The sequence below is a fragment of the Anser brachyrhynchus genome (genome assembly GCF_964034855.1).
Source record: "Anser brachyrhynchus genome assembly, chromosome: 6".
Lineage (NCBI taxonomy): Eukaryota > Metazoa > Chordata > Aves > Anseriformes > Anatidae > Anser > Anser brachyrhynchus.
The window spans coordinates 29,328,267-29,355,373 of NC_137700.1; the positions used below are offsets into that span (position 1 = coordinate 29,328,267).

At 35.0% G+C, this 27,107-nt stretch overlaps 1 long non-coding RNA gene across 3 annotated transcripts; it reads left to right on the forward strand.

Moving 5' to 3' along the window:
- The first annotated feature begins 623 nt into the window (after positions 1–623).
- LOC308197659 lies at positions 624–24,967 on the forward strand. Of its 3 annotated transcripts, XR_013953206.1 has the most exons (5): positions 624–1,647; positions 2,146–2,321; positions 5,606–5,760; positions 13,042–13,079; positions 16,570–24,967. It is a non-coding gene; the product is annotated as an uncharacterized lncRNA (long non-coding RNA). The 3 variants fall into 3 exon arrangements; XR_013953207.1 differs by lacking the exon at positions 5,606–5,760 and having other exon boundaries at positions 1,352–1,647; positions 16,570–24,966; XR_013953208.1 differs by lacking the exon at positions 5,606–5,760 and having other exon boundaries at positions 1,360–1,647; positions 16,700–24,966.
- Positions 24,968–27,107: the final 2,140 nt, after the last annotated feature.

The following is a 27,107-nucleotide window of genomic DNA, read 5'->3' on the forward strand; positions in this document are numbered from 1 at the left end:
AGAAAAGTGGTTGTCCCTGACACCAGATGCCCATGGAATTTTTAATATGCCTGTGAATGTATAGCGAGGCAGACTTATTCCTAGAAGACAGTAATTTACCTTTTGTATTCCTATATCTGTAAAGCCATTGTGGCTGCTATGTACATGGATATTTTAGATCTCAAACATTATCAATGCATTTATTGCATAAAATGAAAACCTATGTTTACTTCTCCCCAGTGAGAGGCATTTGTTTAACAAGGCAGCAGATGCTTCACAGCTTCCCAGTCTGTGCAAAGTTTTAAGGACATTAAAGTATTGAGCTGAAGTCATTGCACACGTGTTGTGATTAATTTTATGTAGTCTAACAGTTTTGTTAAAAACCACATTTTAGTCCACTTATTCTGCATTGTATAATTTAAAAAAACATCTTTAGTTTACTTCATAAAATTAGAATATAATAAGCAGTTTCTTATGTCCTGTTTTTGACTGAGATAGAGTTAATTTTCTTCTCAGTATGGTGCTGTGTTTGGGATTTAGGATGAGAATAATATTGATAACACATTGAAGTTTTAGTTGTTGCAGAGCAACACTTACACAGAGCAAAGGCCTTTTCAGCTTCTCACTCCTCCCTGCCAGTGAGGAATTTGGGGGTGCACAAGAAGCTGGGACAGGACAGAACCAGGACAGCTGACCCATACCAGCCAAAGGGATATTCTGTACCACATGACCTAATGCTGAACAGTAAAACTGGAGGGACATTGGGAATGATGGCATTTGTCTTCCCAAGAAACCCTTACAAGTGATGAGCCCTGATTTCCTGTAGGTGGCTGAATACTTGCCGGCCAATAGGAAGTAGCAAATATTTGTTTTACTTTGCTTGCAGACATAACTTTTGCTTTACCTAGTAAACTGACTTTATCTCAACCTATGAGTTCTCACACTTTTACCATTTTGAGTCTCTCACCAATCCCACCAGGGGAGAGCAAGTGACCAGCTGTGTGGTAGGTACTTAGCTTCCTGCTGGGGTTAAACCACAACACTTAATATTCAGACAAAGAGACAGATGTGATATAACAAAACAATGCAAAATTTTCCAGTCTAAAACAGTACAAACCAGATTTCAGCCAGTAGTGAATTTTGTTAGGAAATGGTAAACAGGAACTTGGAAAGGAAATACTGATAGCTCTGTAACTAGTACTGTAATATGGTTGAATACAAAAAGTTTCTGAAACTGTTCTACCATTTCCATCATATGTAATTACAGTACTTAAAAAGCATTTCCCTACACAGAGAAAGAGAAGTAGTACACTTAGTAGCAACCAAGCTGTCATTCTGTCTCCTTTTTCAGCATGCCTGCTTTTCTTGGAGGTCATTTTTAATGAGTATGGAAAAGCACCTGAAAAATCAGGTGCATAAATTAACTACCAATTAAGGTAGTTTAAAAAAAAAAAGAAAAATTTAATTACTAGTTACTATATATAAGCCCACTCATTAGCATGTGGCATGCCTGAATGTTTATCACATTGCAATTACTGAGGCTCCAAAGAAAAGTGATGTTTTCATTGTGTTGTAGTCCTGAAACTGGATATTACATGAAGCAAAAGAGTTTGCTTTCAAATTATGTCAGCAGGAACGATTGAAAGAATATTATCACAATTTAAGATAGTAAGTGCTTAATTATTTCTGTATAATATTTCTCCCACTTTTAATATCACTGTCTATTTCGAGTGGCTGTTGACCTAGTTTTCAATCAATTGCAATGAGAATAAAAAATTGACTTTAAAGCAGTGATTTTTTTCACAGTGTTACCTGTGACATCTGAAATGTTGGATAGATAATTGATAAACTTTGTTGCCACCATCAACGGTAAACTGGCATTACAAACTAAAATCTTAGAGAACAATAATGGCACTAGAAAATATACAGAATCTTGAGAATAGAACTCCACAGAAAATATCACATATATTTATGAGACGGGGGGGAAAAATCTACAAGTAGAAATTAAAGCATCTATGTATTTGGTTATTAAGGCACTAATTATCCTATGAATTATGATCAACTATAGCTCATCTATTTTTGGCAACTTTGGGGTTTGAGTAGCATAATCAACAGTTAGCATTACACTCCTAAAACAAAGGTTTATTTATTTTTTCTTTCCATCAGACAAAGAATAAGAGTGTGATAAAGAAAGAAAAAATAAAATGATGTAAAGAAGATCCATTTACTACAAACTTTCTCGCTACAACAAGTCAGACTATTTGCCACAGAGTGTAGATTCTTGTAACTGCAGTTTATATGTAGGCATTTAGATACCTGGACTCCAGAGTGGACTCTGAATGGTAAGTGAAATGCCATGATACCTGCAAGACTTATAGTGAATATATAGTGTAAATAAGCTATAAGCCTCCAATTGGAATCCCAATGTGATGAGTAAATTATCCAAGAAGGAAACATTGAGAAGGTGAATATAATTTCTAAGCTTTCATAACTAAGCGCCTTTCGTTCATGAAAGACCAATAACCAATATATGTCTTCATTTACCCTTTGTTCAAAATTCAACCACTGGAGTAGAGCAAGAAGGACAACGTAGTAGTAGCAATGCCACTTTTTTATGTAATAAATTTTGGCCCAATTCTTCATTTATCTTTTGGGAAACTTAACTGCCTTTGAAACCCAGGAGAATTACGTACCTAATTACCCTTGTTGATGTGATATCTAGAAGTCAGAACACTACCCAGATCCAAAATGCCAGTCACCCATCTGCGAATTTTACTTACCATCAGATTACATCTGTATTTTATATTGATGTTAGTTTCATCAAATTTTTATCAAATTGATCATGGTGGTACAAGAATATTAATGCCAATAAGACACACAGATGGAAACTAAATTCAGCTGATAGTAAATACTCCTAAGTACCTATGACGTCTCTGTGATGCCTCCATGCATAGTTCTTTCTACATTTTTAAGTATATTTGAGCAAATGGATAGCAATTAAGGTGCCACTAACATCTCAGAGTACAGGATACCTACATACAATTTAAGTAATATGCAGTAACCTGTAGCATTTTGAAGCATTTACTGTACATGTTTCATGAAGTTATATAATAGTTATCAATAGTAGCTATCACTTGTTATCAAAATTAGCCTAATTGAATGTTGCTTGTCTCTTTTCATTTAATTATTCACCATCCCTTGTTGGTGCCTACGCTATTAGCACCACATGAATCACCCTAAAGTACTTCAATCAGCTAAGTTCTTCTGTCACCTAATATTGGTCAACTCAAGCTGCGTTGGTATAAAGTGAAAGCGTAATTTAGCTTGATGACCAAAAATTAAAGGAGATGATGACTGTATATAGATTATATTGTTATTGTTTGGACTTCAGCCTGGTTGCCCTTTAGTAGATCTTTTATCCTGAGTAACTTAAATTGATGTAACTCCTTACAAGGGTTAATAGTGGCAATATGGCTTTTAGTAGGTAGTACCAAGTAGTAAGTCTCAGACCAACTCTTATTCCCCATAAACTAACTTCTAAGCAATTACTTTTCAGCCAAGGACAGCCCATTATCTACAAATACACAGTAAATATTCAGGACTTTGTTTCAAAAAAATCAATGTATGTACTTTTATTCCTAGTGTTTTCCATCTAGCCGGATAAAAGAAGGACTGAAGACAGAAATATGTGAGAAGATAAGGAAGAATTGGACAAATCAGAATTCTGTACAGGCTGATAAATTTATAAGATCCCTTATGTTGACAGATGTCTGTAAGGTTTGACCTTAAAGGAGGCTGTAGCGAGGTAGGGTTGGTCTATTCTCCCACGTGCCTGGTGACAGGACGAGGGGGAATGGGCTAAAGTTGAGCCAGGTGAGGTTTAGGTTGGATATTAGGAAGAGCTTCTTTACTGAAAGGGTTGTTAGGCATTGGAATGGGCTGCCCAGGGAAGTGGTTGAGTCACCATCCCTGGAGCTCTTTAAAAGACGTTTAGATGTAGAGCTTAGTGATATGGTTTAGTGGAGGACTTGTTAGTGTTAGGTCAGAGGTTGGACTAGATGATCTTGGAGTTCTCTTCCAACCTAGATGATTCTGTGATTCTGTTTTATATGTTAATATAGGAAGTTATCTGGTTGTTTGGTGCAGAAAAAAAAAACACTGCGAAGAACTTAAGACACTGCATAGACATGTTATGTAATATTTTTCACAGTTCACTTATGGACTTCTACAGAGAGACCTATATACTGCAAAACAGTAGAAAGGTGCATATATTTTCTCTCTTTACGTTGATCTTTGATCTGTCAAAGAGACAGCTACCTGGTGCAAAGTGTCATTTCTCAATAACCCCTTAGTTAGGATTGTTCCTGTCCTTTCCTGCAGGTGCTGTATTTCAGGTGCTGAATCTGCAGTACTGAGTAATTTCTGTTGCTTTTGTCTATAAAGAAAATGGAGGGGAAAAAAAAGTCCACGAGGGATGGGTGTATCACCACTATGAGGCATTTTTTTCATGAACTGCTTTTTTTGTTTGTTTGTTTGTGTCTAAATTCAAAATGTGAAAGGCATGTCATGGTGAAGTGGAATTTGAAAGCATGGTGGCGTAGATGGACAAAATATACCCCAAAGATTAATCTGGATGTTTTGTGTCCATATCTATAACATGTAAATAGTATTGGTTCTATGTGAATAAATGCAAATGATTGCACGATGAATGCAAATAAAATAGGGCATCTTCAGAGAATCAGCTCTTGACCAGTGGGCAGGTTGCTTTTCCTGTTTTTGTTTCTGTCAGGACAGTAAGAACAGTGATAGTACCTAAAGATGTAATATTGGTTTAAACTCGCCAATTTAAAACAAGAGCATTTGATTTGTGAGGCAATTGGAGCATCAATAGTTTATGTTCATTGAAATTAATCTGAAATTGTATTATAGTCAGAGTGATTTAAAAGACTAGGAAAACCATTTCTTCCATTAATGGTTTTCTATAGAGAATGTTGATAAAAACTGGACCTGAAAAATTGATGAAAAACTGGACCAATTTGTTTTTCTTATTCCCTTTGGATATTTTTGTAGCCAGCAACAAATACATATGGCTACTATAGTTTGCTTTTTCTGTTCCAAAGCTGTCAGTCAACTTTTGGCAGTAGGGACTCTTAGGCAAATGACTAGCACAAAACATCACCTACGTTGTAGATTTGACATTGCAGATTTGTAATCATGGGGTAGGACCAAGGATATTAAAGGGAAATGAAGGGAGATTGGGAAGAGGTATGGCAGACGGGATTTTCCCAGCAGACATCTGGGAAAATAAGACCAAATAGTAGAAAGAGGCTGTCAGGATGAGTAATCTGCTGGGTTTTGTCAGTGTCTTTAGCAATACACTTTTCATAGTTCTTGTAAGCAAGAGAGAAAAATGTCTGTTTAATTTATTTCCACATCAATTCCTGTGAACAGATAGTCTTCTCAGTTTGAGGATTTTGTATGAGTTTTTAAAAATAGTCAGTCTTATTCCTTCTTAACTCTCTGCTCCATATACAATGCAAGTGCCAGACCTATGTTTTTTCATGATAGGATGTACAGAATTCTCTTTGTTTAAGAACGACTGGATTTTAGCTGTGTATCTTTATAGGCAGTAGCAAAGGAAATTACAAGGATATGTAGAAGTGGAAATAAAGAATGAGGAAGATCCATATCACTCTACTGATTTCACAACTCAAGATTACAGAATGTGCAAATGATATGAACTCAGATAAAGAATCCCAGAAGGACTTGTTTGCTTATCAGGTATGCCTTTATCTTGCACCACAAGAGCATTGGATAGGCCACAAGAGTTGGATTCACAAGTACATACTGTCCATGGTGTCCTCAGTTTACAAGGAAGTTGGCAGGTAGCTAGAAGCAAAAAGGCACTTGCATCTCCATCCTAAGTATGGGATTCCTGGGTCTTCTGTTTGACAGTTTTTAGAAGGGAAAAGAGGAGAATGGAACTTTGGCACCTATGGATGCCATATCTAGGATAAGGTTTAGTATCGATATTCATGGACACTATCGAAGTATGATATGTTTGTAGTTTTTGAGAGATGTATTGGATGGGTAAGCTGATATGTGTGCTGTGTAAATAAATGTGAAGACAAATGATGCTTCTGCCCTCAGTGGAAAATACATTAGAAAATTCAGAGTTGCATATTTACTTACATCATTTACTCTGAAGTTAACTAAATGTAATAACAATATATAAATGCTATTAGACAGCAACCTGTGCCAAAAGACATTTTGCTGGCGTAAAATGAATAGCAAAAGAAGATAATATCCCATGCAGCACTAATGGTCCTCAAGGCTAATAGTCTTGTGTGAAATAGAAATGCTGTAAGGATGAATCTTAAACTTTGAGATTTGCAGTTGCTTAACTTCACAGTATTAGGACATTTTAGAGAATTTTGTGAAAAATTATATAGTTGATCTGCAACTAACCTTTCAAAAAAATATTATACTGGATTGTTCTCAAACATAGTACAGATTTTATATCCACACTTTTGCATTTTATATTTTGAATTTCTAATTCAGCAAAACCATGTAACATATAACATCCGACTACTTGAAATGCCATGCATATCAAAATGAAACTGACATTTTTGTATCTGAAAAGAGCAAGCTTGGGGTAGGATAAAAATACAAACATTTTCATCATTCTTTTTTTTTTTCAGAATCAATTGAAAATTGCTTTGTTATATCTGCATAGTCCCAGTATTATTCCAGTCTTATATGCTTATGTGCCCCACTCCACTTTGGAGGTTATAGTGTTATCATAAAAAGAATATTAGTACATTGATACAAGATTACCATGCTCCTATTATTAGTTATCTTCTGTAGCCTTTTCATCATCCACAGATTATATCAGAAACTGTTTTTTATTCTCTTCATTGGTGAAAGTACTGAATAGCTTCAGGATTTGTACTGATATCTGCAGAGCTCCACCAGAAATGTTTTGGTTTGTCTTTCAGTTACTCAGTTTTCATTCTATTTAGTGTAAGCTTTATAGGTATTATATTGCATTAACTTCCTGTCAGATTATTTTACTGCACTAATTCAAATGCTCTACAAAAGCCATTGCATCTTTTCAGTTACTTTTATCAACTAAACCAGAAATTTTGTTGAAGAATGAAACCAGATAATTAGATGAGACAGAACGTGTGTTAATGACTGTCATTTCAGTAAACAAGGCTGATATTATTTTATACCTGTAATTTTTGACGACTGACTCTCATATTAGTGTTTCCATGTTTTCCATGGGATTCATGCCAGACTAAAAGAATACTATCGCCCCCTCTAATTATTTTTAGTTCATATTGATGCAACATTAGCATTCCTCCAGGCATCTGAAATTTCATAGGAGCACTAGAAACACTAGGAACTAGTGATCTTTAATATTCTTAGTATTTTTTTGTAAGTCCTTTGGACAGGGATACTCTGGGCATCTTGATTATAAAATACCAGCTCTAAGTAAATGTTGTCTAACATCCCTTCCTACATTCTGCTTAGGTGATTGAATTATATTGTCAAACTTCTTCCAAAATACAGCACAAATAAATTTACTGAATGTTCATATGTTTTATACCTCGTCTATGAAAATCCCACAGTTTATCTGAAAAAAGAGGTCTTTTTTTTTTCTCCTAAAGTAGATTAAAAGATCCATCTTATTTTTCTTTTAGATTGTCAGTCATATGTTTCTCTAACTTCTTATCAGTAAACTCCGACTTGATGCCTATTGCTGTTGATAGTTTCCTTTTTCTACTGTTTGATTCATTGACTTGCATTAGAAATTGCTGACTTCAGCCAGGGTGGACTTTCATCAAATTTGAAGCCATAGTTAAAGTAACTAGTTTGTGTTGTACTCATTATTTTGGCCTTCCACTATTTAATTTCACAGATATTTCAATTGGATCATTTTTCATTGATTTTTTTTCCTTGTAGTTACTTTATGAATAATTTCCAGCAGTTTAGGAAAGTTGACAAGCAGACTTTCTTCCTCACGTTAACACTGCCCTACATACTGTTTTTTTTTTCTGTCAGATGATGGGGGAAAAAGCTGCATCCTGTTCTTTGTCATGCTTTTAAATCTAGGTCATGAAGGTTGTTTCCCAGGCAGCCATCAACCTCCTATTTTAATCCATTTTAATTCATGATTTTGATGATCAAAATAGTTGAGTTGGGTGAATTTCTCCTTTTTTTTTAAAAAAAAAAAAAAAAAAAAGAATTGCTTTACTACCAGGTAGACAGATGTGTAGTTCCCAATTTATGTAAAAATGTTTCTTTTTTTTCTTTAATTTGAATACATAATTGACAAGCAGTTTAAAAGGAACTCATCTCACTTTATGATCTGATAGTGTTTAATAGATTTCTACCTAGGTGTTGTTGTTATTTTCATTTAGATGAAACCTATACTTCTGACTTACCAGTTATTCTAAAATATACAGATGTATGATGTTGAATATGTGGAATGTTTTCTCCTATCTATTTCTATTTTACATAGTCTACCATTTTTGAATTTATAATAACCGGTTATATTAACATTCAAGTCATGAATCACCACATCAAGTCTCAAGAATGCCAGTTATGCCAATTATTCCTTTTCCACAATGAGAATTTCCAGTTCCTTTCAGTTGTTATGGAGTCTCATAGGACTGGCATACAAGCAACTGAAAAATGTCTTTTTCTTTACTTTTACTTTTTTGTCATATCAGTTTAGTTTAGTTATGAGGATACAGACTTAAACTTAGTACAGTGATATCCAAGCTATCTGTAAGCAAGCTAACTATGGTATCAGAAGCAGTCAAATTGCAACAGCAAAAATTCAGCTTAAGCTAATATACTCACATATTGAGAGCTCACTTGAAATTGGGATTGCATTCTGTTTGCTTCCTAACTTCATAGCATTGATTATTTAGTGCCCTCCCGCTGTTTGACCCATTCTCTGTATGATTTCTTAAAAGAACTTGACCTACAAACTTGAGCGTTCTGCTTCACACCAGTTCCACTATCAACAGTAAAGTTTCCATATTTTCACTGACTGGCAAACATCTTTCAGGCTGTGGAACACACATCCTCTTCCCATCATGATGTCTTCAAAGGCATCTCAATTACCAGTAGTTCAGATCAGTTCAGAAACCTTTGAAGAAAAAGGAAGTTCCCAGAACTGATAGGTCACTAAGTGAAAAAGACCAGGGCTTATGAAAAAATGCATGGATGCACAGATGTGCAGTGATATTTGAAAATCATACAGTAACCTTTTAACAAATATGCACATTGTTTAAAACAAAATATCTAAAGCCTCTCACTCTTACACTTTCTCTTGAAATGCATTACAATTTTTCTTGTTACAACATTCATTTCCGAAACACTCTATTTAACTGGTTCACACTCGTTCTAAACATGAATGCCAGATGGCACTTGCCCTCAGGCCAAACGTATCATCTATGTCTTGACACTTCTTTCATTTTAATGTGCTTTTTGAGAGAATGATGCCTTTGCAGAAGCTGCAGCAGTGAAGATGTCAATGCATTTTTTCAAACTCCTCGGATCCTGTAGTTTACCCTTCGCTTTCCACTACCGTTATTGAGTTCCACATTGGGTAGACAGATGATCAGCGTGTTCTTCCTTTTCACAGTTTGTACACATCTCATTACTAAGCTGGAAAAGACAGTGAATTTTACTTATTAGAGTAGTTCAGATAATTATCAACCTGCTGATGCCAAGAAGAGAAACAACGTAAAAAGAACTCTCATAGTCTGACAGTAATCTGAAATCCTATTTGATATGTTCTGTTCACTTAATTATGCAATAAAGACCATACAAGATAGCAAATGAAAGCTGATTTCAAACTTAACTTTCTCCACTCTAACTGTTTTATAAGTGCTGTATAGCCCTGAAAACTTCAATATCTTCCTATCAGCTCTCCAGCCTTACACAGTAAATCTTATAGCTTATCATTCAGGTGGAGTTGAGAGCTTCAGCTGCACTTGCTCTTCTTGAATTGTTTGCTGAGGGGCTGTAATTAGCTTCAGCGGGCTTTCATCGTCCTTAGCCAGTCTGTCCGATCACTATGGGATTTTCACTAAAGTATATAGGTATTCTTGCTACTAATGCAAAATTCCTTGGAAACAAACCAGGAAATGTCTGTGATCAAATTCTACAAGTCCTTATTTGACCAATAGTGAGTATTCTTAAAAAAAAGACTTTTCACTCTGAATACCTAGCAGTTTACCAGAAACAGGCAAATGAAGGCAATAAGTTAGATTAATATTTGTACAGTCATTTATATTAATTTAAAACCACATTGTTTGCACCCTTTGCTCAAGTGCATAGAAAATGTAAAGATTTTTGCAGGATGGTGATTAGTCTTTCCTTATATTATCTGTTGCTTTTTTGAGTTCCAGAAAACCAGTTAAAAATGTTATTGAAATAAAGCTCAATCACAAGAAAGTATTGGATTGTGTTGGGCTATCCTGTTTAAAGCTAGATCTAGGGCCCTAGGGACCTTACACTACCTAGCTGATCAAAATGAGTTTGGTTTCATATTTTTCTTGACTAAACTTGATTTGCTACTGGGATGGCACATTTTTCTATTTTCATGTGTTTAGAGCTTTTCTTAAATACTTGGAAATATATGATTTTTAACAGTACTACTGTCTTTACGACCCTAAAAGGTCATATCTATTATATTCTGAAGTCAAAGCAGCTCTGCAGGGAATCTTATCTCTGACATATGCCAAATTATGCAAAATCTCATCCATCTAATTGCATATCATGTACAGTGACTTTTAAAGAGTATTTTTAGGCCCTGAGACTGCTACTAACCTTTAAAAAGTGTTCAATCCATTTGTTGTGCCTCCTCCTATCACCAGTTTAATTTTTGTCTTGTATGACTGTTAAGCAGGGTGGGGAACTGACTGACTTCTTTGCATATAAGCTCAGTGAGAGTTGCACCATCCATCTTCATGTGAAAGGATCTCCTCTCTAAATAATCAGTTCATTATGGCTCATACAGGGTATACTTATGGATGTGACAATGGCAATGCCATCTTTTACAAGATGTTCAAATCTATTAGCTCCTTCATGTAGTATTTCCTTAAAATATTGTTTTGCAGGGCCTCAGTAGGTTCTTGTACTCTTGTGCTACTAAACTGTTTAATTAACTTGTAGGACTAGGTTTTGCATGGGTATTTAAACTCTCACATTGCTTTTTGTCTCAGTAAATAGTGCTGAATTATACATTTAGTTCTAGAGGAATCTTCAATGGAATTAAAAGGAGTACATAATAGATACTGAATTTCAGTGGGAGCTGGGTTCTTCAGTCACAAAAGTGCTTGTAAACGTCTCTGCTAATATCTTTCCTGTGCTTTTGAGAAATTTAGGAATTAATCTTCAATATGTGACAAGGTATTTATTAATGTAATTTATGGTTCTAGGAAAAATGAAATGGACAGATGTTTTATTTGTATAGTATTCACAGGGAGTTGACAAAATACTAATATTTTTAACCAGTTTAAATTCATGCCCTTTAAAATACTATTTCAAACTTTGAATTATTCCTGTTCATACTTGAGGTAACCAATCAAGGCAGATTCCTCAATATCTGAATATCAATAATCATGGACTCCAACTCATTCATGAAGCCAAGAAAAGTTTAAATGAAAAATGATTGCAAAAATTTCAATCCCAGACAAAATATAAATATTTTGTATTTAAGACAAACGAAGAATACTTCAGAATGTACCTGTGTCCCAACCATACCAATATAATATCTGAAGACATTTGTAAGAATTAGTCTATGAAGCTTGCACAGCTCAAATAGGAACGTTTCATCTGCATTAATTTTTCCTTTCTTCTGTGCATGATGATCAGTAGAACCAGATTTTAATTTTTTTTATTTCATCATTGGTAGTCAGATTTTTTACTGCAAGTTTAACAGGAGTAGAAATATTTCAAAGCATTTACAATTTCTTTAGTTAATATTAATCCCTAAAACCTTTACCCTACGTACAATGAAATAAAATATGTTTAAGGTCTCTTGCGCTAATACCAGTTCTGACAGAGGTGCAATTTGGAGGAAAAACTCCATATTCAAATAATTTCATAGATCATAATTTAACAAACTAAAATGCTCTGCCTAAGGGCTTCAGTAACTTAGATACTGTGAAGAAAATGTTAACCATTCTTTTTTCTTAAAAAATGGCATGTGATTAACTAAGTTTTAATATCAGAATTGTAATTTGAGTTGTATGAAAACTTGCTAATATATACACCGATTCATACAGTAAGTTCTACCTAACACCATTTAGGATTTCCCAAAGTTATCTGATTTGTAAAGAGAAGTCCAGCCACGTATAGCAATTCTAGTTTCACAGAAGCTGGGTATTTACTATGTTGCTTCCTGCAGACATAGACCATAGCGGGTTCATGGGGAGAAAAGTATACATTTTAGAAATGCAAAAATGATGAATATTTTTATTTGCTTTATAGACCATACAGGGTTCGTAGGGAGAAAAGCGTACGTTTCAGAAATATGAAGATGATGAATATTTTTATGTGCTGTTCAGTTTACAATGGATTTATTCTGACAGGAATGCATTTATGTTCATGACTATATTTTAGAATGACTCAAAAGAAAAATCTTTCCTCTTTAAAGCACCCATAAAGGAATAACTAAAAGGGCAAAAGGTGACATAATATGGATAACAAGTATCGTGATATGTGTAGCTACTGTATATCTTTAAAGGCGTAGAGAAAAATCCACATTAAAACATCAAGACTCCCTAGATTCTCCCAGATGCTACATGTGGTAATGCAAGATGTCTTAAATTCTAATCCGTCCTAAGAACTAATGAACAAGTAAGGTCTTTTCCTTCCCCTTCCAATAAAACAGTAATAGAAAGTTCTTTAAGCTCACTTTACTGCCTAACACCCACAGTTTTTTTCAGTGTCTTTCTGTGATGATGTGTCCCATATCACAAACAGTTATTCTCTCTCTTAAGATCAATCTAAGCAGTACTTTTTTTCTCGTATCAGGCTCATACATTTCAGTGTGATGACTACTTTACAGCAAGGTAAGATATTCAAGAGCACTATCTGACCTACACTATCATAGCTAGAAACTAAAAAGGTTCTGTTACCACAGTAGTAGCTTAGTATTCCAGTGTTGTGAGCTAACTATGAAAAATGTATTTGGTGGTTTACAATCTAATTGAGTGACGCTACTCTTCTGACTACTCAGGAGTTCAATGCTACCCTATATGTGTTCTGTTAAAGTAGTATTTAATATCTAAATAATCAAAATAATTGCCCAGATGTTTTCCTGGTCCAGATGATATTTTCTACTGTAGAACTGATTTTTTGCAAAGTAATTTAATTGTGGAAAACCTTTTTATTCCCATATTAAAACTGTATAATTCTTCAGAAGAGCATGAAGAACTCTACACCTTCTATACTCCAGGAGCACCTCTCTATCATTTTTATCCACACAAATAAGTCCAATAGCATTTCAGATGTATATCTTCTGGAAAAAAAAAATATTTGATTGAAAAGATTAATAGCTGTTTATTGTCTTGCTGTTTCTAAAGAAACATAATACCATACATTTACATTGCAGGAGTTAATAAATGATGGCAAATTCCTCAGGGCATTATCAAACTGTGAGAATTTGTGTATCTGATCAAATATTTATTAGCTGCAGTCTCTTCCTACACTGATTTTTCTTTTCGTTTATTGCTCTAGGCCTTACTGTACAACACTAAGGTGATACTCATGGGCATATGCCCCCCAAAGAAAGGCAATCATTATGAAATACCCAACTTCAAAACTACAAGCTGCCTGAATTTTAATTTTTTGTTCTCTTTAAATAAACTGCCACAGTGTTTAATTATCTTTTCTAGCTTATTTCTTTGACCTATATTAACACTAACCAGAAACAAAATTTCATTAGCTAAGCTGACAATAGATATCAATTTCCATTAAATGATATCCCAAGCTTTTTACACTTGTATTTAAGCTCATTGCTGTGTACACAGCAAATGATTACTACAGAAAGTAATTAATTTATTAGACATCACTTTTTACTGTGTTGCTAAAGCTCTACCCTATATTATTTTCCTCTTCTGTAAACCTGTTAGATGTGCAACAGATTCATTGCACTGAACTAGTCTGAAATTTTGGAACCCATAAAAGTGCCAATAAGGCTTGTGGGAGACTGACAGTTGAATAAAAATGAAATGCCAGTGAAAAAGATGGAAATATATGCAAATTTCCTTACTGTTCTCAGTTTCAACACGGAGCCATCGTTAAGTCTTCTGTGTGTGATGCTTTGTTTTAGTGCAGTTAGCACTGACCCAGCAACACAGTGTCCATTGTATTACAGGAGTACTAAGGATTGGTGCATCTTTCATTTTCTCCCATGACCAAGCCTTCAGCACCTTTGACTGAAGTTAGAAGTTCTTGATGGTGGCAAAGATGGCCTAAAGATAGTGGAAAGAGCTTTTCTTTGCCCTCCTTCTACAAAATTCATTTCAGAGTTTTGTTTACTCTGTCATGTTGGATAGGTTCATAGGATAGGGAATTATCTTCTGGGCCGTGATCACATGCTTTGCAACAGGACCTTCCTCCTAAGAGCTCTGCACAGCAAATTGTCAGGATGCCTTGTGTACTTTGGTCAGGATCCTTTTCATAATTTGAAGACTAAAAACATCTGAGTATTTATTTTAAAATATATTGAAAGAAGAAATATGTGTTTTGCTCAGGAAAATATCATGTCTTTGGGTTTTTTGCATTTCTGAAGGGGACATAAGAAGTTTCGGGGGAAGCTGTTTTCAAAAGTCTCACCATAGGAATTGATATGAGGTACTATCTTTTCATTCCATTACTATTAATGTCCCTCATAGACTTCTCATTTGCCTTAGTGGATGTAGACCAAAGTAATCCATGGAGGCACTGTATAAATAATACTCTTTATAACATCTCACATTCTCTAAAATATAGAGATCTTCGGAGCTAAGCTAAATTGACATACTGCTGCAAAATGCAAAAAATGTACACAGGCAAAATGCTGAATTACAGGTTACAAGAATACACATTTCATAAAGAACAATAAGGAGAAACTCTCAGGAGAGTGCAAAGTCACAGGCTTGTGAGATCCATGTATTTATTTAAATTCATACTAGATGAAGAAGTGCCTATGCTGAGCCCTAGGTGTCCTTGGCAATTATGTAAAAGCATAAGCAACATAAAGAATGAGCACCCTGCAGCAATCTGCCATCCACAGAACCATGTATTAGACCTTACAGCAAAAGTAAATTAAGAGAAACCATACCTCCCTTATTCCCTTTCTTCCCCCTACCCTTCTAAAGAGAAAGTTACATGCAGGACCACATGATGCATATAATATTGTTGTTTGGTTATTTCATTAATCGGATTTTCTTTGCACAAGATAGATAGGTATCTCCTCTTTATATAAACTTGTATGAAATGTGGGAAGTAATGTTTTCCATTTAATTTGTTTTCTTTGGTAGTAGTAAACAAGAAATATTAGCTAATAATTGCTTGTTGGGGTTGTAATAGATTTATACACAATGCTTGACCTGATGTGCTATGTTTTATCTTTTTTCCTTGTATAATCACTTAAACATGCTTGTGGACAATTGATATAGCTAGCAGAAATTTAACATCTCTAGTCTACAATATTAAACTAATTTGGAGTCTAAATTTTAAAATTGAAATCTTTACCATAACAATAATCATACTTGTGTTGTTCCATTCATTTGGCACAGGACACAGGTATAAATGGGACAGTGTTTAGATTTTAAGTTGTATTTTAAAAAAGGATCAATGTCTAGGTATTAAGTGTTTTGTTACATATCCTACTTAATTTTAAAATTATTTAGGCCCACTAAAATCAGTGAAATCAGTGAAGCTTAGTCCACAGCACTAGCCAGATATCTAGTGTTTTGTTTTTAAATCAGTAAGTAGGTTGATCGTATTTTTGAGTAACTCGATTAGGGTTTTCATTAGGAGAATGGTTCTCTCTTAACAATTAACTAAAGTTCAAATTTTACACAGAGCAGAATAGTTTGTCATTTTGTCCTGGGATGTGCTTCTGTATGCTGATCCTTTTCCCTTGTTTGCTCTTTCATTCCACATTGTAAGAAGTGGTGTGAGGGACCCATGTGATGTTTAATGTGACTGTATGAGGCTGAGTCTTTTTAGGTATGTGATTCTAAATGCAAGCAGATTTGGGTTTTGATGTGCACATGGAGAAAGGTAACTGCTGTGCTGCAAAGATGTCTGTTAAGATGATTACTCCTTTTTCATTTAAACTCTGATCTGTTTTTGAACTACATAGAATGAGATTCAAATTTTTGAACATTATTATCATCTGCTTAGAGCTCCCAAGATTTAAGCATTTAATGTGAATGAAAATACTTGATCTTGAAAGCACCACAAGAAACAAACTAAAAATAAGAATAAAATAAAAGGTCTGTGTCAATAAACAAGGACTTGACGGATAGCGTTAAAACTAGTAAACACCAAGGAATTTGTTTTTTGCAGCATGACTAGAAGGCTTATGCTTCTGTAAGGTCAGACCACAGATGAACTGTCAGCAGAAAACTTCTGATAACAGGAAGATAGAAACATGGTTAGAGCTCATCGCATGAGTACTTCCTTCTTCTTATCCCAGCAGGAAGACAGGCGGTACCCATAAAGATACCCAAGATGAAGAAACAGTAACAGTGGACCATAACCTGGCATCAAAACAATAGTGAAGACTGTGATGTATTTGTTGTGTAACTGGTAAAAGGATTAAAACACTAGCCCAAAAAAACAGTTCATTGCCAGCAATCAATAGAAACTGAAGGGATGTAGCAAGGTCTTGATACCAGCCATCACTTGTCCTCCATACAAGGATCTTGACTAGACCACAGATAAACACCCATCATGGTGCTTGTGAGTATGGAAATATGAGAATGTTAGTGAAACTCAAGAGAATGATAATGAATGGCTAGAATCAGTTCTGTTTAAAATGAACATCACCTTCCTCTTCCATAAGGTTTTATGCTGTTTTGTTATGTTAAATTCCTATAAAGGGGGGTACTTTTTGTTTCCAGAGAGCTGTTTATATTTTATGAAGTTTGCAATACTTTTGCATAAGCCCAAGTTGCTTCTGCTGTCCTTATTTTCTTTCTTTCTCTAAAGATTCCAGTGTTTTGCTTTGCTTGGTGCACAAGACTTACAGATGATAGCTATATGACTTCCTCCCCCGCTGACATACGACACCTTGTCTCTATGCAGATTAGTTAAGAATTTAAGGGAAGATTTTCTAGGGTAGACATGACAATTAGGTATTTAACTCAGCGGAGAAATCTACGAAAACTTACTTTTATTACAGAAATTGATAAACACTTGTTTTTTCTTAAGGAAAATGCAAATATTTTGTTTTTATTTTGTAATATGAACCCATGTTTCTAATGAACGCAGTGCTGTAGCTACTTCAAAAATGTTTTCATATTGAAAACTTACCGTCATATATAAAACTGTAATTATAGATAAAGCCTAAATATATAAGAGGGAAAAGTAGAATCTGTGATTGTAAATGAGTAATATGGTGAAATGCAAAGAGGCTAAACAACTTGTATCTCAGCATTGGTTACCATATGGATTTACAAGCACCATTATAGTAATTGCTGCTATTTTCAGACTTAAATCTCATCTTACATATGCTTAACCTTGCTGAATGGGAACATCAATTACTATGTTATATGAATATTAATGGTAATGTGACAACATTTTGTATAGAGCTGCATTTTGATTATTCAAGAATGTTTATAGTTAATTTGAAGAAAAAAAATTATTCCATTTCTACTTTCTTTTTGGGAACATTTTTGGGAGCAAAACAATAATACATTCTACTTTGTTTGCTGGGTCTGGGTCTTTTGCCCGCCAAGGAAGAAAAACGTATGCTGCAGGGAAAGAACAGAGTTCACTTATGTTTGCTTACCAGATCACATTTAACTGCATCAAAGATAAAAAAGGAAGTTGAGATTCTGAATGGAGCCTCTGGCCACTCACTGTTCCAAAATAGAGGGCTACAGGTAATTTAGAAGTTACTGGACTGACCATTTGCCTGCCATCCGTTTCCCATTGGTTTAACAGAATCTCCTGAATGATCTGTTTTCTGACCATTCTTGGAAGCATTCGTAGCAGAAAATAGCCCCCCAAAAAGATCAGGAATGATCCTGTACTCTTTGCATTGTTCTGGCAGCAGAAAAGAAAATGAGAGCTAAACTAGGTCATATCTTTGGTTGACCAAAGTCTTGCCAAGAGGTTTTGGAGGTATCTAACAGCTCTGCCAATCCCCAGCTAGTGGTGAGATTAGAGAACAAGCTTTCAAGCAATTCTGTGTTACAGGTTAGTCTAGCAAAAGATCAGGAGCATGGCATGACCTGGTTTATTTTGGGGGTCTTTTCCTACATGGCGTTTAGGCACACCTAGGATCCTTGCCCCAAATCCTTCATGGGCACCCACTCCAGGTCTGTAGAATTTTGATAATGATACTGGGCTGACAAAGCACTGTCAAAGAATGTGGGATAATTCAGAATTAATAATTAAAACAGAAGCTACTGTGTGCAACTTATATATAGCCTAAAAGCCGTAACATAGTTCAGTCAGCCTCGGTCTCTACTATCAGACATACTCTAGTCACTGTTGCTCTGTGGAATATTAAAACTTGTCTTTTGATGATACATTAGGCCGACTTAGCACAGAGGTAAATTATTCTTAAATTCTGGAGGACAACAGATATTTTGTCCCAGTTTACTTAATCACAGTGAATTTTGCTTTGATTAAATGTAGATTTAATCACCCTGTAGATTTTTATTTGTAAAATTAGGGATACTATGGTCTCAACTACCACCAAAGTTCAGGCACCAATTTTTTCTCTTTGCTTAGAATAACATCTAGAAAGCTAAAAGCTCATATTGCACAAACTTTGAAAGAAAATGTGAATTTCTGTAATTAGGAACACAAGCATAGTAACCTTAAATGAATGTCATATTCTTACAAGGAGACTTATAACGAGGGTGACAAGAACACATGCTGCTGAAACATAACCTTCTGAACTGTACTGCGTAGAAGTTGCTGTAATGATTCATTGTTTTTTTGTTTGCCTTTTTTTTTTTTAATTAATTCAGTGATGGGTGAAATTTGTTATGACTTGCTTTTCTTGTCCTTATGTGACATTTGCCACATGATTATCATCTTCTAATGTTTTATAGAATCTCCCAACTATCTTCTGTTCTTGGTAAAATTATTGTCATTGTTGGTCTACATCATTATGAGTGATTCCTTTAAAAAAAAAAAAAAAAAGATTATAGTATTGTATTATAGACTCCTAACGCATCAAAGCTCAAAGCTGTAACAGGTCAGCATTTTCCAGATTTTCAAGGGAAATTCTTGCAAATTAAGGATTTATAACTGGAGTTGCCTTGCAATCTCAAATTGATTCTTTCATGAGATGTTTAAAAGGAATAGTGTTGTGAACATCAGCAATTGCTATTATTCTCAGGCAGAAGTCTTTGTTTAGGTAAGTTTGAAAAATATGCATCCAATTATATTTCTGGTTCGTTTTTAGTTTTGAAAATTCTTGGAGGTAGAAACTACCTGGAATCTTCTTAATGTTCTGTTTTCTAAAATGCTCATGTGCTAGCCATTGATGCCTCATTCTTGCATTGTTTCTAATTGTACCTTGTGAAATTAAATATATTCCAGCTATAAAAAGTAAATTATTGAACTGAGGTGAATACATTAGATATATTTTGCTTTGAAAGCGTACCTATAAGTTAGGTAAAACCAAATCTGGGAAAAAAAAATGAGATTTCTCAATGATCCTTCTAGTAGTTTATGCTTCTATGCTATTATGCAGAACAGCTTGGATTTAAGAGGTTTATTTTGCCTTAATTTTATTCTGCATATTTTATTCTGCATTTAGATGATTTCTGTTGTGGTGTTGTTGTTGTTTGTTTGTTTGTGATTTTGTTTTGTTGTTTTTTTTCATTTGTCGTGATATGAATAATGCGCTAGGTAAATGCATGAGCTATGCCAATTAGCATATAGCTTCCATATTGCCTCTTGAACCAGCAATTGTTGACATTTTTTAGTGCATCACGTTAATTTATCTGTGGATGAAGCAATGAAAGATTTAAGACAACAGCCCTGAAGTTCGTTGTTAAAATTCATCCAACATAGAAGTGTAAAAACTTCTCAATCTTTTCAGTGGAACTAACAGCATGACAAGAAAGGATAAAAATGATATCAGGTCAGAACTTGCAAGTGCACAGACCTAACAGTCTTGGCAGGATCTTGTCAAAATTAAATCATTTCAACTGTTTCAGTTTAATTTGACATAGCAAAAAATGTCTAAAATCATCACTTCCCATAAAGAGAAGCTTTGCAGTAGAAATAATTTTATAAAGCACTTTATGAATTCAATTTATTACTTGAAAATGCTCAAATTTATGTGTATTATAATACAGATATGAGTTATCTAACACTGTTTGAATGACTTATATTCAAATTTGCTGAGCTGTAATACTGGCATAGTTTTAGTTCTCACTAGTTTTATCTCTCACATAGTTTTATTTCTCACTGAAACTACCCACTATTTTTTCACAGCAGTATCTGTATCTTCCCTTTCCCTTCCCCAAATTTGTAACAGGTCCTTCTTTGCTGTTTACAGCCTCATTGATATTAAATCTTTCTGGAAGGAAGGTTACAACTTAGATTTTTGCAAATGGTACAAATGGTACTTGCAAATTAGCAAGTCTGAAGAGAGTAGTATGAGGAGAAAATGGCTAATATAAAGGCATATTAAATGGCCAAAAGATTAATAAAACTGTCAGATTTTATTAATCAGAAAAATGTCTTTTACATTGTTGTGAGGGGTTATGGATGTCTTCTATACTTGCAGAACTAATGACCAGGAGTCAGGCCTAGCTGTAAGGTATTCTGCATGTGCAAGATTCTTGGAGAAAACTAATCAAGAACGGAAACTTCATTAAAATGACAGGCTTTTTTCATCGGTCCCCTTCACAGCTGTCTTATTCAAAGGGTATGAGAATGATAGCTGACCTTCTGTAGAAAAATGACATTTAAAAATGTGAATAAAGTACAAATTAATCCAGCTATAAAAGGAAAATACAGTATATCATTTCTTTGTCTTTGGTATTACTGTGCTGCAGTGATAACCTGTCCCAGTTGAAATCTGTGGGAATTCACAATTGATTTTTACAGCTAAATGTGCTACCTCCTGACATCAGAAAAACAGTGACTGAAGAGCTTCAGGTGTCTATTGCAAGGTTTTATATTTGGAAGCTATGCAAATAGTTCCTGACTCATTCTAATCCAAAACTAACATATACTGGGCCTGATTTTTGTAATTTCTATAAGTAGCTTTTCCACACTCTGGTGGATAGGATGTACATTTGGGAAGTGGGAGTGATAGATTTGAATTTGCACAAGCTAAGAACAAGAACCTCAGCTGTCTTTGAAGCAGCTAAGACCAATACCCTTTTAAGAAGGACCAGTTAAGGACTGGCAGCCCAGTCAGTCCATGGTCCTGGCTGTTGTAAACACACATTCTCCAAATAGTAGTATAAGTTCAAGTCATCCATTCCCACTATGTTCCAAATGTTGTGTTTTGGGTCAGGCCTGTGTTCATGTAAGTCAAACTTGGACTTAGGAAAGGGGGAAAGCTGATTTTCTGGAACCTCTATATTAGCTGTGTTTTTCTGTCTTTACCTAGGCCTGTAAAACTCATGAAATTTCCATGGTAAATCCTGAATTGCAAATTCACTAGTGCTAGTAAATCCAACTGGCCTGATTTTAGATGTAGTAATAATAGGATTGAATTTTCTGATATTCTAGAGTTTTGTTGGAAATACTCTGTGCTGCTGTAACCTCGACTGTGGCTGCATAAAAATATATTGAAAATTGTTTCTATCCAAGATAGTTATGAAATCAAGTCAGTAGTATTTTGTAGCAGTGTGTGACACCTGTCAACAAATAATATTTGTGAACCACATGTGCACTGCTTTATAAATATGCTATTCAAGATCTGTGTTAGATGTGAAAGTAGTAAACTGTTTGTCCTTGCAATTGTGAAAATAACTTTTTTCTGAAAGAGTGACATAGCTATCTCAAACATTTCCTGTACAAGCTATTTTTTGGTATACCATCCTGAGTAGTACTGTAAATACCAAAATAATGTATGTTGCTTATATTCAGCTTGCTTTAGCTAGATTAACATGAAGCAGTAGTACCCATGCTATGCAAATGTGTTTAGCGTGGTATTTATTCCATCTGAAATTTCAATGGTAATGTGTGACCATGCTAAATTAACTTCTATAGACTATATCTCATAGGCCTTCATATTGCATTTAATGTTGTTCCTGAGATTTCTGGGAACATTTAAATACTTTTCATATACAGGCACCTGTTGGGAGACCTGTAATAGCAGCTTCTAGAATATGAAATCTGCTTACCCCGAGAGAAGAATTTTTTTCTGATTACTTTTTCTCAAAATCTTTAAAGCAGAGAAAAGGCCGTTGGTTTATTTCCCCTGCTCTTATGGGTTCATTTTTGACAGATCAATGTGTAAACTCAGTTATCTTAATAGAATTTTTATACTACCTCCTTCATGCTGTCCTTGATAACTGCAATTATCACCATCAGTTTGGTAAGCTTGCAAATGTGCAGGAATTTGTGCTGTACTTCCTACCAATTGTGTCTACCAGTATCTTTAAGAATGCATGGGAGAAAGGACATGACAGTGATACCACTATACAGAAATCTGTACTTTGTTAGAATGTGCTCTAACTAAATTGCGAAGAGCATTAACTTCTCCCCTCTTGCTTGCTTATATAGTATAGCTTTTTACTAAGCTGATGCTTAAGAAAAATTGTCTGAGAAAGGCAAGAACTGCTTTTGGCTTACAGCTGCAATATCTGGAAGAGGAAAGAGAAATTCTTGCTCTTTTGAAGCAAGGTATGTTAATGACAAATGTATCACTTATGTGTATGGGAGGTTTTATTTTAATAGTTAAGTTAGTTGATAATCTATGGAAACTTTATTTTTTTTACCTCTGAATTTAATTATAGCCAAGATATACAGGCTGCTATTTTGAGAACATATTATGGTTGTTTTGTGTTTATTTTTTTCTTCTTTCATGAAGCAGCAGTAGAAAATGAGGGCAAAAAATCCGAACTGACAAATCATTAAATCATAGTTCTATCAACTTCCATTTATAGCAAGTTTTGATGTGGTGAAAGTCAGTGTATGCAAATGGAAGGTACCCCAGTGTGAAAACAGGGAGCCTGATTTTTTTCATTTAATCATTTTTCATCAAAACGATTGTAATAGTGCAGAATTTAAATATAAAATGTTATTGTATTGATTTGAGTTTCTCTACTAGCCAATCAGCCACGAGCCAGCAGCGTGTTGTAATGACAGCAGGTCAGAGCATCACATATGCATTGTTTCTAATACTGTATCTCCTAAAAGAAGGCCTATTTATGCCTATAGTGGCAGATTTACTCATTTCTGCCAGCTAAACAATATTACTACTAAACTACTGCTTTTTAAACTCCTTGATGACAAAAATTCTGGAACATTTAAGACTAGATCAAGTTGCAGATAAATTTTTTCTCATCTTTTTGCTGTTCTAAGGATACAAACTCAAGTCATTGTTCTTTTTCCAGTAAAGTACAAGCGATAATTAAAGAGACTGTATAGGTGTGAAGTTTTATACTGAGTACAGCCTGGTAAATGTCTAACAATGTGTATTTCACAAAAAACATTTGCTAATCAAATCCAGATAATTTTTGAACAATTCTAGCTCTATCTTTATAATATAATAATAATAATACAAAGAAAAGAGAGCCATGAAGTATTTTACACTCAAAGTGTGACTTGTCATAAAATTAGCATAATAGTTTTGGATTCCTAACACCTTCCCCCTTCAAAATCTACCTGTTTACTGCATTGAAACAACTGACCCTGTTTACATAAAGGTTCCAGTATCTTGGCTTGACACATTTTTCAAAATAACAAAGCCTTATAAATGTGCTCTATCTCTTCCCACCATGTCTACCACTATCTTTAAGAAGGCATTGGAAAAAGTTGTGGCAGACAAATCACTATACAGAAATCTATACTGTGTTAGAATATGCTTTACTTAAATTGCAATATATACATGTTTTTTTTTCTATATAGCCTCCATTTTGCATAACTGCATAGTAATTAAAGCCTTATAAACAAACCATGGCAGCAGTATACATTGCAGGAGAGATGACAGAGTTTTGTTGTTGTGTTTGGATTTTTAGCTTAAAGTCATTTAAAAATAGTTAATAGGATTTCATTTTTCACCCTGTTTTTTAAACCATGATAAATTTCCCCATTAAAGTTCTGTGACATTCTCTTATGACAGTACATGAAACTGAGTGACTTAAGCCTCTGCCCTCTGGTGGCAAAACAGGTTGGTGAAGTAAGCTAACAATTAGAGAATGTTTTCTTCAACATAACTCTGTGAGATAGTAAAAAGTGCTAAGGGCTCAGCTCTGCAGTCACTGAAATTCCAGTCTGCTCTCAAAGTTCCTTAATAGAGCTAGGCCCATGGGGAGACAATGACTGGCCTTTTTGATTCAGCTCTGCCATTCAAATTCTGCTTTAAACATAGGTATTTTCAAAGACAGAAGGAAGTCCCCATGCCATGTTGATGAGTAAAGCCCTCCTGGCATACCCTCTGCACAAATCATCAGGTACAGGAATAATCTGTAAGAGTCCAGTCCAATCTTCTAGAGATACCAAACAGAGTTAACTGAAGGGATATTTAATCAAGCCATACTTCAATAGAAACATTAAACAGATACAACTGATGAATAAATGTAACCATAAGGAGCCTAAGAAGTGTAATCTGGATGTTTGGATGAGGAATAAGCTTTTTTCATTTTTGCCCTAGCAGGAAAGTACTTTTCAATGATATTTTCCAAGGCACTTGCTGATTCAACAAACTCAGTTTCTTATTTTGAGATTCTGACATAGTTCGTGGGTGGTTCACCATGAAAAGAAAAGGTATAATAATAAGGAAGAAGGGAGGGGCACAACTGTGAGCAGAAGTAGAGAGTCATGAGAAATCTGTGGAGACAAGCGAAGAAGCTCTGTGTATATCAAAAGCCACAGGAGGTTACAATAAATGAGTGATAATGGTTAAAATTTAGAAGTACAGAAAAATGTAGCTAAGGGAGACTGGATGTCAGGTTTTGCTTGTCTGTGCAGAGCTCTCTTCTAATTCACTCTTGGAACCAGATCAGAAGGGTCTTTTTAGCTCCAATTCAGTATAATAAAAGGCTGAGAGACTTTCTGAGGGAAGAGAAATGGATAAGAAATCATGTGTTTAAAAAAATAAACTCAAGGATCAACAAGCAGAAAAAATAAGCTTAGGCTAAGTATAATATTGTAGTAATGTATTTACTGTCTTGGAACTTCATGATACAACTTAAGCTCAGATCTGAAGTACAGCAATGGGTTTTGTTCTGATCTTGTGTTCAATGCATTAAGAACAATGTGACATTCATTTAGCAGCTGATTGGTCTTGCTGTAATGGTAATCTGTACAGATTTAAGGGTCTGTCTGTTACCTAGTTTTTGAGCTCAGTAGTGCAAAGATCCCTCAGATGTCTTAATGACAACAGAGTGCTATGAAGTGCTACATATTTAAATTCTATCAAATATATTCACCATAAATACCACCATAAATAAAACCATATGGTATTCAGACTTCCAAAGAGCAACTGCCTGTAAACACTGTAGTACAAAAGAAGAGGGGGAAAAAAAAAGTAAAAATATTAAAGTAAAAATGTTCAAGTTTGTAAAACTAGAAGAACAACGTAATAGCATCTCTCTGCCTGTAACACGCTATGTACTGAATGTCCTAGCCATTCTGAATGTCCTAGTCATCCTGTTGAACTAAGAGTGTACCAGGGAAAAACAACAAAAGGCAAGAGGGAAGACAATGGAGCTTTTGCCATGTGTTTGGCAGAATCTCAGCTTTTGTATTTCTGCAGCTGTCTGTAATGGAAGGCACCCTTAAGGTGGGGAAATGCAGACTTTTCCATGAAGTGGATCAAAGAGCTGTCAGGGGATAGTAGTTCTCACTTAGCAAATAGCATAGAAAATGGAGGGTCCTTTTGTGAGCGGAAAGGGAATGTGGGAGACATGCCATGATAGAGTGGTCTGCCACAGATTAAAGCACACAAGGCCCTAGCTGACAGAGGAAAACAAGGGGTGAGAGTGGGTAGGAAAGCTGCAGAGAGAGGTGAATGGGAGAACAGGGGAAAGCCAGGAATTACTGGTGTCTGCAGTGAACTTGGCTTTACAGAAACTATTAGGGTTATTGCTGCCTAATGCATTTAATTGAAATTTTAAAAAGAAACATTGTGGATTAGCATCCATGTAGCTTTGAGCATATTTGTTATTAAATCCCACTTCTTCATGTCCTTTGTGTACTGCTACCATGAGCAGACAGCCTACCATTTCCCAAACATCTGCTTTGAAAGACTTGTGAATATTTGCTTACAGTAGCATGTATTTAACATTTAAGCACTTTCAGCAACTCTTTGAAACAATTAGCTCATAATGAGCAGCTTCCATGCTAGCAAACTGTACTAAAATGCTTATTAGAAGCTTTAAAATGTTAAGATTCTGACTTTAACAAGAAAAAGGCCACACAGTCATCAGCTCAATCTGGGGAGTCATTTTGAGGTGTTGTTTCTACAAAGGAGAAAATAATTCCTGCAAGGAAGTTCTATTGGACTGTATGTTTTTGTTCTAGGACAATGCCTCAAGGTACATCAAACCCTACTGAAGCTGAGTTCTTTGTACAGATTCACAAAACATCATATAAATGGAGCTTTGACATGATACATCACAAAAGTTCTTTGGAATTTTCTTGGGCTTTTTCATGAACATCTATCTCACTTCCTACATCATCAGGGCCAAGGTGCTGCCTTGCCTGCGTAGCTGTAAAGTTTGACAAGG